Source organism: Amborella trichopoda, chromosome 12 (assembly GCF_054954075.1).
Source record: "Amborella trichopoda isolate Santa Cruz 75 chromosome 12, AtrichopodaSantaCruz75HAP2 v2.0, whole genome shotgun sequence".
Lineage (NCBI taxonomy): Eukaryota > Viridiplantae > Streptophyta > Magnoliopsida > Amborellales > Amborellaceae > Amborella > Amborella trichopoda.
Window position 1 is genome coordinate 14,404,988 of NC_142347.1, and position 12,226 is coordinate 14,417,213.

A 12,226-nucleotide genomic window follows, 5' to 3' on the forward strand; every position below is an offset into this window, starting at 1 on the left:
CACGGAGGCGTCGAAACTACTATAAATTTTGGCCGTCAGATTTCATGTTTCCGGCCAAAAACTGAAGACGACAAAATCTTCATCCAGGCACGAAATCGAGTTGCATTTGTTACAACGTGACCATGACGGCATGCTCAGTACACTACAATGAAGAAATCACTGAAAAACATCAAGGAACGAGCGCACTATCAATCCGAAGTTTTCAATATTCATCCAAAATTCAAGTCTCATGATCATGACTTAAAACATAATTCATGGCTCGAAGTTGGTATCAAATCGATCACCATGCCGAGCTCTACAAGAAAACAATCATCTTTCGATCAAATGGGCATCAGAGCAATCCCGAATCAATCATGGAAGACCATGCAAGTTCTCGGGCAGCAGCAGGGACTGTTTTGAAATTCCACGAATTGTTAGATAAGGGCAAAATAGTCCTTTTGCATCCATTTTAAGAATTTCTTTTAATTCAAATAAATTGTAATTATCTTCAATTTTAGGTAGTTTTTGGGCATCCACCCATGTTTGGGCCCAATTTTATATAAACATGTAATGCTTAATTGTAAAAGAGGCTGGTTCATTTAACGTATTGATCAATAAACTCTCAATTCTTACTTTGAGTTCGTGGATGTGTCTTGGAGAGAGAGAGAGGAGAGAGAAGAAAAGGGTTGGTACCCCTTTAAAAGGAAATTTTCTCTCTCCTCCCCTCTTTCTCTCTCCTTTTTCTCATCTCTATCTCTCTTTCTCTCTCATCTTTTCTCATCTCTATCTCTCTTTCTCTCTCCTCTCCTCTCGTCTCTATCGCTCTTTCTATCTCCTCTTTTCCTATCTTTATCTCTTTCTCTCTCCCCTTTTCTCCCTCGTCTCTATGTCTTCTTTTCTCTCTCATTTCTCTCTCTCTTTCTTGCTTTCATCTTTATGTCTCTCTCCCTCCTCTGATCTATCATGCCTCTCTTTCCCTGTTCCTCTTTTCTTTTTCCATTCACGCATGACAGACCTATCGCCTAGTGTGATGCCTTCCAGCTCTTAAGACATGAATAATGAGCTAGGCCTTAACCCGAGTGGCACAAGCCTAGAGCCACCTGGCTTCTCTCTCTTTCTTCTCTTCTGTCACAGCTAGCACAAGCCTAGCACCTCCTGGGTTTTCTTTCTTTCTATTCTTCTGTCACAGCCGACACAAACCTAGCGTCACCTGGGTTTTCTTTCTTTCTTCTCTTCTTTCAGCCGGCGCAAGCCTAGCACCGCATGGGTTTTCTTTCTTTCTTCTTCTGTCACAGGCAGCGTAAGCTTAGCGCCGCCTGTCTCTTTCTTTCTTCTCTTCTGTCATAGCCGGCACGAGCCTATCGTCGCCTGTGTTTCTCTCTCTTTCTTCTCTTCTTTCATAGTCGACAGAAGCCATCGCCATCTGAGTTTTCCTTCTCCTCTTTCTTCTGATAGTCGGCGCAGGTCCATTGTCGCCTGCATTCTTTCTCTCTCTTCTTTCTTTATTTCACATACAGTGGAAGCCATCACCGTCTGAGTTTTCTCTCTCATCCTCTCATTCTCGTCTGCGTCCTCCTCCCCCTTTCCTTCCCTTTTCTCTTCTCTTCTCCCCTCATGGTTTTCTCTCCTACTTTGTTTCTTCTTCTCTTTTATCTTCTTCCCTTCTTCTTCCTCTCTTCTCCCTCTTTGTTCTTTTCTTTCTTTCTCTTACTCTCTCATTAGCTGTAATGTTGTTGTGCCTGTCATAGTTACTGTGCCCGCTTTATTGCCACGACAAACAAGCCATTGTGTCTAGCTAGTCAGTATTGGTACAGTCGTCTAGTAGTAACTATGTTGAGTCGGTCTGAACTACCAAACCCGATTTACTACCACAACAAGTCAATTACCTACTAGTCAGGTCACTGTGTCGGTCTCACCACTTGATCAAACTCTTCTCACTCCAATCTTCATCTTCTCAATCTCTTCCTCTTTTTGAATGTGCACGCATGTGTACATTCCCCCAAAGGCAATGTGGGGTCCCTTGACTGACTTATCTTATAAATGTGTGTGATTGCAGAAACAGAAAAATACAGGCCAAGGGAGACGATTTCAAACCAGTTTTATAACTAGGGAGCTTTCTTCTTGATCTAAGAGAGCACCCACGCGAGCCAGCCCGAGTAAATCTCGAAGCCCCCTTAAATTCCTCTCTCATTGGTTGGTCCACCATCCCTTATTTTTTTAGCAAGGTTCCCGACAGAGCGATCTCAAGTCCCGGGTTCCCCTGAAACTTGATACGCATGCCGCCAGATCACCTAGATCCAGAGGGTGAGATAGAGAGACCTAACCAGCTTGGAGACTCCACTGGGGACTTAATACCCCTTAGTCGGATCGTGCTTATTTGGCTAAGTTTCTCCTTTTATTTTCTGTATCTACACTTGTGGTGTCCGGGTTATATAACTCATTCATCCGGATCGAGGATTTTCTTATCCTTGAATTCACGAGTGTTCCCAAAGAACAAGTTCCTCGAACTTCATTCCCAACCCTTCTTTTGAGCAAAGACCCCGGGTCTAGCTCTCCCAGGTCTTAACCTGGATTGGTGTGAGGAGGAACTTAAAGGTCCCTAACTCCCCATCTTCTAGCTTTGGTGGAACTTCCGCCAAGGCCCCTTGCATCGGCGGCACTTCTGTTGCCACACACAGCACGCGCCTTGCCACCAGCAAATCATTTGTCGGTCAAATTGTCGAGGTACGTAGGAAGGCTGCTCAGTCCCTTGCTGCAAAAGGCAAACAAGTTGTCATTGCTCGCCGCAAGGCTACCCCCAGCATTCTTGCATTGCCATGAGTCTCTATCCCTAAAGGCTCGACACATCGAGGCAGAGACCCTAGGGCCTCCACCTCTCGCACACACCATAAGGCTCATGGGTCATCCACTCGAGCCACACCTAGGGGCCTTACGTTTCCTCGAGTTAGCGTCCAGGATCAGACCTCCCAAGGTCAGGTCCTGTACACGTTGTTCATATGCATCCCACTGCTTAAGGCAACGCCACCATTGCATCAACTCGAGTACACGGAAGGCGACCCCCTCGTCCTCCTACTCAGCACATGCAAGCACACCCTGTAAGGAGTAGGCCTCCACCTGTTCTCTTATAGACACTTACTCGCAGTTCTCGGCCTCCTAAGGTCAGACCACTTGCTCGAGCTTAGGTTGACCCCTAAGTCACCCGTGATCTTTCTTCAAAGGGTGCACACGCGTCACCGTCACAAACAGACCCTCGCCCTTGATTCAGACGTCCTCATGAGTCAACCCAGCTCTTGTCTGCTCCTCCTTCTTCGAACAAGCACCTTCAGCCTTGGTACTCCAAGACCTTCCCCAAGAGTACCATTCTGAACCAACCCCATCATTTTCGTCGTGTATCTGGAGCTCATAAGAGAGCTCGAGGCAAAGACCTGATGGAAGATCGAGTCATTCATCGTCCTCGGCCCAGGATGACTCCAGTACTTGGCCCTCATCCTTTGCCACACCTGATGGAGACAACTCTCTTTTGTGTAAGAATAGCCGACCGGCTGCAGTTCCAATCACAGTTTTGTCGCGAGGTCCATCAAAACCTCAAAGTTAAATGTGATAGAGGTCTGTGAATTCTGACCAAGAAAGTGACCAACGGTCGGGGCAACCAGCTCTGATGACCCTCTCAGCCTGAATCTCTTCTACCCTCTTCGGATGACAAAGCCTGAAGAAGAAGTACATGTTCCATGCATGGTTGTTAGTGTCGTAGAAGATGACCCAGCCACTGAACAACCACGGTACCAAGACTATCGAGAGCCGGTCCTCACATGATCGGCATATACAGATCGAGTCCAGTCGGGGCATGCTGACCCCCTACTGACTGATCTGTTGCGCACAACCCTTCAAGTTTGTAAGCCCTCAAGTGCAACTAAGGCTGACCTCCCTGGAGAAACCATCATCGTAATGGTTATAAACGCTCTGACTCGCAGGAAGACTGCATGAGCAAGTTCGAAGATATAGTGCACGTGATGATGGAGAAGATTGATCGTATACACACCGCAAGACAATCAGCTAACCATTAGGTCAATTCCCATCACTCAGATGGTGCACCTCCAAGGCAGCCCCTTCCCCCACTGCCAACTTTAATGGGTTTTATCCCTGGCACGATCCTCCTTCCTTCTCTATCCCATCAAGAGGATGTCCCCGAATAATCTTCTCCTCAGATCACGTCCAATGAGGGTGACAACGTTAAAAGTACTCCCCAATGGTCTAAGCAAGGGAAAGACCTAAAAGACCCCCTGCCCATCGTCCAATTCTGGTGACGAGGTAAAAAGCTACCCAGATCGTTCCGATGAGGGGAACGACCTTAAAAGTCCCCCACCTTCTAACCATTCTCCTTCTTCCTCTTCTGCTTCTCATTCTTCTTCCCCAATGTCTCCTGCAGATGCAACCTTGAAATGTCCAGACTTCGAGGCTCTCAACAGAGAATTAAAGGAATCAACATAAGCAGGACATATCGGAAGCGGTTGAAAAAGACCCTAGTAGCTCGAGCCAAAGCAGAGCCACCTTCCACAAAGAAGCACAAAAAGTGAAAGCTAAGGAAACCCCAGTGGCCCCCTGAGCCTGACTTTTGAGCAGAGACTGAAAGAATCAAGGGGGCAGAGCTTTTATTCTCAAGAGGCTTGTCATACGGTGAAAATCTCAGGAGCATCACTCAGCACGGGGCAAATGAGCCTTAGATAGGGGAAGACGCTGCAACCTCCACCCCAGAAGTCAGGCACTTTGAAGTTTCCTAGTTTGTCACTTCGCCATAATCCAAATACCAATTTGCCTACCCTCTAGCTCTCAGGGCTCCTTCTTAATCCAAGTACCCCAAACAATCCACCTATTCTCCAATTCCTTGCTATACCTCTTACTCAATCGCTTCCAAAACCTCAAACCTCCAATACACAATGCCAACAGGCCAAAATAAACCTCTTCCACCCAAACCTACTCCTCAACCCAGCATACCACCCAAACCAGTGGCAGGACTAGGAGCACAAAGCCTTAACCAAGATAAGGTGAAATATGACATGATAGGGCATCTGAGGAAGCTTCCAGCCCTTCTCAGTATTTATGACGCCCTCGTGCTCTCAAAGGATTACCGAATGGCTTTAGTTCAAGCTCTTTCTAACCCAGAAGTGTATGAGACCGAAGTAGAACCCATGAAAGTGGACCCGATGATTTTAGGAGGATGTGTGGCAATCACCTTTTCAGAGGACGATCTGCAATTGGGAGAAAATTTTTGCAATCGCCCTCTCTTTGTGACTGCCCAATTACATGCATGCCCCATTAACCTAATTATGTTGGATGGAGGGTCGGCAGTCAACCTTATCCCGAGGAGGATCCTTACTCGATTGAGATTAGGGTCCGAAGATTTTACTCTGACCTACGTCACAGTTCAAGGGTTCAACCAGTCAAGAGAGAAGCCAGCTGGCACAGTTCGTCTTCATTTTAAAATCGGGGAGCTGAACGATTATGCTTAGTTCCATGTAATCGACATCGACACTTCTTACAACATTCTCCTCGGTCGATCATGGCTCCATGACCAGGGAGTGGTTCCATCGACATTACACCAATGCTTCAAGTATAGTTGAGATGGGAGACAGAACACGGTCTAGGCTGACAAAAGACTGTTTCCTGTAGCCAAACCTCACTACGCTGATGCTAACTATTACTTCACAGATCTGGTGTCGCCTCAGAAGCTGAATGATGGGGATCACAAGTCTACAATGAAGATAGTATCTTCGCCTCATGAAGATGTTGAGGATGTGGGGAGAACATTGGTAAACATGATCAAAGAGGAAGAAAGGCAAGGCAGCATTCTCCCTCTAATTCCTATTCATTCTAGCATCCCCACAATCATCCCCAAGGAAACTTCGTATTCACTTGAAGAGGAGTCCTCCCCCTCTGCCCTTAGCTCTCAGCCACCTTCGCAAGAAGATGAATCAAAGGTCATTCCTGAGATTGAGCAAGTCATGGAAATAGAATTCCCAGCTCCAAAGATTACCTATACGCCAGACAATCAAAAAGTCCTGCATATCCCTATTGCAATCTTGAAAGCAAAAGTGGTGTGCCAACCGCCATGAAAGATTTTTCAAAATCCGGTTGCTATAAGCATAGAGGATGCTCCTCGTTCCACAACAGGGTTAGTACAGATCAGTGACCAGCCACAAGTACTGCACCACTCTGGTTTTACGGGAGGAGAACAGTTTGAGAAAGGACAGTCTTCTTCCCCTCAAGAGCAGGATCCCCTAGCAGAGTTAAGAAGCGCAGTTCGCAGTCTCCAGAGCCAATTGGAGGTTATGCGTATTGCTTCAAAACATCTCAAGGAGTTCGTGCCTGAGACCAAAAGCTATGATGGGTTTGAATGCACCACTAATTGAGGCCAAATCCCCTCTTGATTGGACTATCTATAGTGAGCAAGCTCACCAAATGATGAGAAAAATGAATTATGAGCCCTTGGCCAATCAAACGTTAAGAGGAGAAAAAACAATGACTCCCCATTTCGAAGTTATTGAAGCTACAGCAGCCCATCACAAGACTAAACAGGGCCTAGGGTATTAGCCCCTTGGGACAATAAATATGTCGAGAGGTGCTCAAGCCCAAAAAGAGTACATGAGGTGCAGCAATGTAAAGAGCATAATGAAATCATGCAGCAAAGTCAGTCAGAAGAGAAAAAGAAGCATTTTATTCATGAGTTCAAACTTTTTACAAGTGGTGGCAAAAGAAAAGACATTTTCAAAAATGATCAGTGATCTTATTGATCTCTACTCTGCATTCTGCAATAGAAGCATCAGTGTCCTGGACACGTTCCTTCAGCTCGGCCACCATTTGAATCTCCTTCTCCATCGCCACAGCTTCGAACTCAATGGTACAAATGAGTTCGGATAAATCCGCAATCAAAGAGGCCTCCATGGCCCTTCTCTTAATCAGCTCCTTCTCAAGTTCAGCAAATTCTTGCCTTAATATTCGCATCTCTTCTCTTATTTCGACCATCCTCTTGAAGAAAGCCTACGCCTCCCTCTTGAGATCCAACTGACAACCAGTCATAGTGGCCTTCTTCTCAATACAGGAATCTATTGCCTTGCGACGATGCAAGATTGACTCCTCCAAGGAGGCTAGCCTACTGCTCTCTGCGTCATGATGCAGTACTCCCGACCGTCAGCTCTCCAACTCATTTAGGGTTGAATCAAATGGGAAAGGACTTCTGGCGCACTCCCAATAGCAGTGGTCACGACAGCAAATTCCTAGAGTTTGGCCAAAGCCTCGCTCAGCTCAATGAAAGGCAGATCCTTTAAGCCTTGAAGGCCTGCATGAAGCATGCATGCAATTATACTCGAAACCCCTCTAGAAATGGGCCTAGATGATGTTGTCGGCATTGCTACAGCTGAAGAGACTTCAGCTTCAAGGACCAGACTTGCAGAAGTGATAACCATCTGAGCTACTAGCTCTTTTGAAACGATGGCAAGCTCTAGAGCTTTCATGCACCTTAGACCCAGAGGCAGCCCTAGCCTCGACATGCCTGGATTCTTCGATTCCATCATTGTCGCCTTCTCCCTCGCCTATTGGAGCCTCCACTTCTGTCCCAACAGGCTCCAAAGAAGACTTCTCCCCTTGTTTCTCAGCCTCCTCCCCTTGTTTCTCAGCCACCTGAATTTCCGCATCAACATTGGCAAGTTCAAGAACTGCCTCTTCTCTTTGGCCTTCGTCGAAGGAAAATTATTGAGACATTGGTTAAGCACCGGCTGGGTTTTCAGAAGCCTAGCACCGGCTAGGTTTTCAGAAGCCAAACGTCGGTCGGGTTTTCAAAGGTCTAGGGTCGGCTGGGATTTTCAGAAGCCTAGCGCCGGTTGAGTTCTCAAAAGCTTAGGACCGGCTATGTTTTTAGAAGCTTAGTGTCAGCTCCGTTTTTGGAAGCTTAACGTCGACTGTGTCTCTAAGGGCCCAGCGTCGAATGTACCTTCAGAGGTCTAGTGTCGATTGAGTACTCAAAAATTAATGCTGGCTGTGTTGGCTAACGCTCAGCGTCGGTTGTGTTTGCTAACATCTAGAGCCGACTGAGTTTCTAAAAGATAGTTGCCACTCGAGACCAAATCTCTCACACATGTTATAGATCCTGCACGTGTCACCTCGAGCTCTGCAATGCCGCCTGACAACTGCTGCCACATCCTGGCCTAACACACGTCCTCACACGTGTGGATTCAGAACCGTTCACCTCCCTGCAATTGTCCACCCTCAGCAGCTGTTCGTCTCCTCGCACCCTCAGGTTTCTGCCATAAGCTCTCTTCACTACCGGGAAACCTCTGTAAATTTTCCCCAAGACACCGGGAAACCACTTACGTTCATCGGAAAACTACAAAAATTAGCGGAAAACCTTGGATGGCCTACTGCTGCCACTTTCACCTCTTCTTTCCTTCATCAAAACTCACAAAACTATGGTTGGAGTTCCCCTGTTTCCCCAAAAAACTCCCTGTGCTGGCCACAAAACTTCTGCAACTTCAACTAGCCTGCCTCCTTGCCCGCGGATGTTTCCTTGCTCGACTGGAAACCTCACCTTCACCGTTAACTTTTTTTTTTTTTACCTTAGGATTTCTTTCGGTGAAAACAGTAAAAATGGGGTTTACCCCCTTTATATAGCCGAATCTTCCCTCAAATGCCCTTCGTAAAGTGGTAATCCCAGTCACGTCCAAGAAGGCCAAACGTCAATGGGCCGGACCGGGTCAGGTTTTGACCGGAGGCCCAAGTAAGTTTTATCGCCGCCCATGAAATTCTATGCAACAAGAGACCAAGACCGGGTTGGGCTCGGATCAGGGCCCGAACACTAACCCATACCCAGTGCCGGCTGTGTTGCTAACTCCTAGTGTTGGCTGTGTCTTTGATAACCCCAACGTGGGCAGTGTTTTTAGTAACTTCAGCGCCGGTTGTGTTCTCAGTAACTCAGCACTGGCTGTGCTCAATAGATAGCACAAGTTGTCCTCAAGGGAAACTATGTTTTTAATAAACCCTAGCGTCGGCTGTGTTTTTAGTATCCGCAGTGCCAATTGTGTTTTTAACAACCCCAGCGTCGCCCCAGTGCTCAAGAAATGATCATTGTCGCACGCCGCATGCTAAAGTCATGTGTGTCCTACCATTGTTATCCCCAAGTAGAGTTGCACCCTAACTGTGATCTATTATCCCCATTGGAGTGATACCCAAGTCGTTCAACTCAGGCCATGACTTCTCATCCCCAGTAGGAGTCATACTCGTACTACAACTCATTATCCCTAGTGGAGTTAGAGTCATTTTTACCACTGTAACCCCGAGTGGGTCTACCTCACACTTAGGAGTCGAGTGCCATGTTTCATCTATAAGGGACCCACACCTGTTCCCATTACCCCCAATGAAGTCAGTCTTCCTATCTGAACCCCTTGTTGGCCTTAATCATTTTTTCCCCAGGGAGTCAGATTGCTATCTACAAGACATATCCCCATGCAGTTTCACCCACATGGTGACCCACAGTGTTGGTCCTACCTACATGACCTTAAACTGCATAGTTTAGGTGCATGACCCTAAACTGCATGATCCTTAAACTGTAGCAGAGGTCTAGCTGCACGAACCTAAACTGCCCGTTCCAAGCTATATGACCTTAAACTATAGTGTACGTCCTAGCCTCATGACATTAAAAGGCTCAGCGCCGTGGTCCAAACTATATGACCTTAAACTGTAGCGGAGGTCTAGTTGCACGACCTTAAACTATATGGTCATAGTTGTATGACTTTAAATTGTATAACCATGGTCCAAGCTATAGGACCTTAAACCATAGTGCACGTCCTGGCCGCATGACGTTAAACTGCTTTACACAGGTCCAGGAGGCATTACTTTAAACTTTCCCCCTCATACGTGTACACACCTTTTATGTGCATTTTCATGCACCTCTTCCCTAACTTACCCATTCATATGTGTGCATCATCTTCATTACCTCCCTAATGAATCAATTCATTTCATCATCATAATTCCCCGGTGAGTCTCACCCATGCTCACAAGACGACGAACCATCCTGCCACCCATACTCGTTGTAAGCTAGTGGGTCATCATTTTTCACCCACCTTTCTTACATCATCCATCTTTAACAGGTAGCCTCATGCCATCTCCCCAAAATGAGCTAAAACCACTACTATACTCACTCCATGTCCTCTACATATTGCCATTCATCACTACCATGGTCCAGCTGTATGACCTTAAACTGTAGTGCATGTCCTAGCTGCATGACAATAAAAGGCTTCGCACAGGCCCTGAAGGCATGACCCTAAACACGCCTTCACACAAAATAACAGGCATAGTGTATACCTAGACAAGGGAACACCATGAGTAAAAATGACGGACGGGCATGGTCATAAAACCATGGGTAAAAGAGTTATGTAAAAACAAAAACCCGAGCACGATGAAAACCCCAAAAGGGCACCTTGAGTAAAAACATATGACAACAGTGGACATGGCCTAAAAGTCATGGGTAAAAGAGCCCTAAGTAAAAGGAAGTTGGAGAAAATCGTCTCTATGGTGCTGCTTCCCAAGTTCAAGTGAAAATTGACGCTTCGACTAATAAGCAGGTTGATGTATCACTTGCCTCTACAGGTGGCTTCAGCCCGAATTTCAAAGGAAAAAAAAATCCCTGGTGTCACAATACAAACAAGACAAGGAAATCCAGACCAAATGAGAACAATGCCCTTCATCATGGCACTCAATTACTAGACGGGTCTGATTTTGACTAATGAGGTCTGTACAAAATCCTCATCTTTGGAATCACAAGCAGTCCACATGAGGGTGAGGACTTCGACAAGATCCCTTAAAAAGTCTCTTCTTCCCCTAAAGTCTCCATGGATGGACCTATATAATACATCCAAACGTCTGAGCATCCTAGTTGCAACATTGCATGAATCTCCTCGACGTTCATGTGGTCTTGTGGTTAGGAAGAAAAAAGTAATAAAGCTGAGGGAAATTTTTTGAATGTTGCCCTTCTCGCTTCTCTCGAAGCACAACATTCGGCAGGGCAAGCTGTTTAAACATATTTTTCAATACCTTGGTCCTTGATGCGGAATAAAGAGGAAGCAGGTCAATAAAGCCTCAACATATAGTAGAAATGTGATAGTCTCATAATGGCCCCAGAACTGGTCAAGACCTTTATAAGCACTTCAAAAGATCACCTGCTAAGTTTCATCATAATCAAACGTATCTAAGGCAGTGAACACAAAGAAACAATTTCAAAAAACTCGGCCTCTAACACCCTAAAATGGATCCTCCAACTAGAACTATATTTGCGGTGCATCAAACAGCTATGGGACCACTACCATTGGATCCGACACGATCGCAAACCCTTATGGGTCAAGTTTTGGCTTAATCGTGCACTCCAGTACAAAGTTATGGGTAAAATATCGCAAAGGGGTAGGCCGCACATTATTCCTATATGGCCACCCTGCACCAAAACACCATTAAAGGTAGTTGTTTTCATAGTCACAAGCAGTCCCAATTAGAATCATGCTCAAATTTTGTGAGCATGTTCGTCTTATCGAGACAAGTGTTTCGATAGGTGGTACACCCCGTGACGATGCCCAAGCAGGGAGAAAAACGAGAAAGAAGTTGTTGACCCGTGAAGAAAATTACAGAAAAATCAGCAGCAGCGCACCTCATTCGAGTGGCCAAATCACAACGCTCGCGTACCCGATCGACCTGAAACTAATTGCATTATGTGCATAAGGTCCGAGGTCATCTCCAGTTCGAACCCCGTGTACGATAAACGATTGGATTTCACATACGGAGGCATCAAAGCTACTGTAAATTTCGACCGTCGAATTTCAAGATTCTGGCCAAAAACTCAAGATGACGAAATCTTCAACCGAACACGAAATCGAGTTGCGTTTGTTGCAACGTGATCGTGAAGGCATGCTTAGTTCACTACAACAAAGAAATCACAAAAAAAAAATCAAGGAACGAACGCACTATCGAAGATTTCAAGATTCATCAAAAATTCAAGTCTCATGATCATGACTTAAAAACATGATTCACGGCTCGAAGTTGGTATTAAATCGATCGCTATGCCGAGCTCTATAAGAAAACTATCATCTTTCGATTAAACAGGCATTAGAGTAACCCCGGATCAGTCATGGAAGGTCATGCAAGTTCTCGGGCAGCAGCAGGGACTATTTTGGAATTCCACACATTGTTGGGCAGGGGCAAAACAGTCCTTTTG